The sequence below is a fragment of the Aplysia californica genome, unplaced genomic scaffold (assembly GCF_000002075.1).
Source record: "Aplysia californica isolate F4 #8 unplaced genomic scaffold, AplCal3.0 scaffold00074, whole genome shotgun sequence".
NCBI lineage: Eukaryota > Metazoa > Mollusca > Gastropoda > Aplysiida > Aplysiidae > Aplysia > Aplysia californica.
The window spans coordinates 801,371-804,124 of NW_004797344.1; the positions used below are offsets into that span (position 1 = coordinate 801,371).

Sequence of the window (2,754 nt, forward strand, 5' to 3'; positions counted from 1 at the left end):
CCCCATACACACACACCCCTTCTCCTTCTCCATACTTGAAAGCAAATACATTGGAGAAAGATATTATTAAGTTTCTCTTAAATTTAAATACAGTCTCTGTTTACCATGCCACTGGATAGATCCTGTTACTACCAGACTTTCTTTTTTTTTTTTTGTTGCTTATTACCCCTTCATACCGCTTCGGTGTCCATGTTCCATTTCACCTTCTGGAGACTATATGCTGAAAAAAACAAAAACAGAACAAAACAGAAACGAAAACATAACAACACAAACAAAACAACAAAAACAAATCAACAAAAATAAGTACCCCCCCTCCCCCATCAAAAACATAAGTTACTGAGCAGGGTGGTCACATGATCAGATTGCGGTTACTGGGTTCTCTTTAGCTCGGTATCTTCTACGGTTTGTGTCTGTCACTGTAAATTGCATCCCCCAGCTCCCTCATCTCAACGATAATAACTCAGTTGTTGGGAACGTGAGTCGAGTGTTTACTTCCTTCAAAGAAGTCAAGGGCTTCCCCGTAACAAACCCATTCGTTTTCTTCTATTAGTTAATGAAACGTTCAAAACGAAGTAACTTCTTCTGACATCTCACAAGATTTGTTAAACACAGATATATTATAGCTTAGTTGAAAACAAACAAACTAACAAACAAGCAAAAAACAAACACAAGTACAAAGAAACAAACAAACAAGCGACAACAATTACAAAAGCAATGCCACTGACAAACAATTAGCAATAAATGTCACGCTCACAATATAACTGAAGAGATCTCAAAAGAGCACTCACACTCACTCGAGACTGAAGCTCGCAGATGTTCAGTTAATCTTTTTGTGAAATCTGCTTCGTGCAGGCCAAGAACCATTTAAACTGAGTGGGAAACGTGAGCCCATTTTGTATGTAAAAGAAAGAGATAAATAATTCTCTTTCAAGAGAAAATGAACTGGTGGGGAAAATTAATTTAAAGGGGGGAAAAAACTCCGAGATTCACATTTGTGACGTGTGAGACCAGGGGACTATTCTGGTGAAATGCGACACTGGCGGCAAGAACTCGACACTATACGTGTCATTTCCTCTCCTCAGAGCAGGGACTGGGGAAATGAAATAAATTGCTAAAAATAAAATATGACTTGAACAGCTTTAAAAGTGGGAGACACTAGAGACTTTTCAGCTTTCGAGCGCGTCAGTAGCGTGTTTGCTGTCTTCGAAGGGATTGATAAATCCAGTGTCTTGCAAGTAAGTAATTAAGTTAGAAAAAGTAAAATGCAATTACTAACCCCCCCCCCCCCCCCTTCCTGATTTATCAACAGAGGTTTATGTTATAGTGGCACGTACTGTCATAACTCCATATTGTTTTTCCTTTTTTGTTTTAAACTGTTAACTTGCAAGGATTTTTAAAGTTCAACAAATCACATCATAATTGCATCATTGTGCACCATACATTTATAAACGGATAATGAATTTTTGTTTGTATTTATGCAGATTTTTTTTCGTTTCTGATGTATTCAGACTTTGCTTTGAAGGGTCGACGCTTTTAGAAATGTTCCCTGCTCCTGATCCAAAGTATGTTCGTTCTGTTTTCTTAAAGAATAATAAATGTTTTTGAATTTGTGAGAATTTTTGTCAATTGAAAGGGACGGTAAGCATAAAACGTGCCATTGTGACAGCTGTCGAGGTTTTATTTTATTGTGAAGCGCCGAGACCCATCAGGGATAGGCATTATGACTGTGCTCCCCCTTCTTCCTCTTCCTCTTCTCCTCCTCGTATTCTTCTTGTTCTTCTTTTTCTTCTTGTTCTCCTCCTCCTTCTCATCCTTGTCCTCCTCCTCCTCCTTCTCCTCCTCCTCCTCCTCCTTCTCCCCCTTCTCCTCCTCCTCCTCCTTCTCCCCCTTCTCCTCCTTCTCCCCCTTCTCCTCCTTCTCCTTCTCCCTTTTCAACATTCAAACTATTGTTGCGAAATACGTACCTCGTGTGTACAGGGTCAACAGCGATGTGCGATACTGTGGGAAGGGTTGTGTGATTCTCCCCGCAACTGGGAAAAAAATCACTACGTTGTATAATATGGAAATTTAGTCGTTTATTGATAACTAAGGCTTGGCTGTGATGTCGAGATCAAAGGGTTATGAAACCCCTGAGCCCACGTACAACTCGGTCTACCTCCACGCCGAAGTATTGTGTAAAAAATTAGAAATAACGACTCATAATACAAGTTGTTGAATGATGAAACCTTGCAGGAAAAGTTTCGAATTCTTCAACGCTTTAGAAATAATGTAAAGCACGGACATTTATGTTCTTGTTTGGAAAATGGGCGAATACGTTCACATTAGCTGCCCTGTCGATTGAAAAAAGTAGAGTTGACAACACCCTGAAATGTGTTGAATTTATTTACGGTTGATTTTTTTTTTTAATGACGAGGGGAGGGGGGTATTGAAGATGATAATTTAACTTTATTATCAGCCATACAAAGTTAGTTATGCACCATACCATAATGATTACATAGGCTACATGTGAAAATGCTACTTTTAGTTTCCTTTGCACAGACACCCACGGCGAGCAGTACTTTCTATCTTGTTAAACAAGCAAATGCTCTTACTGTTATATATTGTGTGCGTGGTCTTCATGAGACTCGAGCTCTATAGAGTACTACATCAGCGATTTATCAACATAACGAACACCAGATACTTGCGTGGACACATGCACGCACGCACACACACACACACACACACACACACACACACACACACACACACACACAC

At 39.6% G+C, this 2,754-nt stretch overlaps 1 protein-coding gene across 4 annotated transcripts in view; it reads left to right on the forward strand.

Annotated features, from left to right (window-relative positions):
• The window catches only part of LOC101852835 (galactose-3-O-sulfotransferase 2), a 51,355-nt gene that overhangs the window by 42,032 nt on the left and 6,569 nt on the right, over positions 1-2,754 (forward strand). The window contains exon 1 of one of the 4 annotated variants that reach the window (XM_005094030.3): positions 789-1,235. The exons of the other annotated variants lie outside the window; for them this stretch is intronic. The gene's annotated coding sequence lies outside the window, so the exon portion shown is untranslated. Of the gene's footprint in view, positions 1-788; positions 1,236-2,754 lie in introns of those variants that run through there. 4 annotated transcript variants of the gene reach the window in all.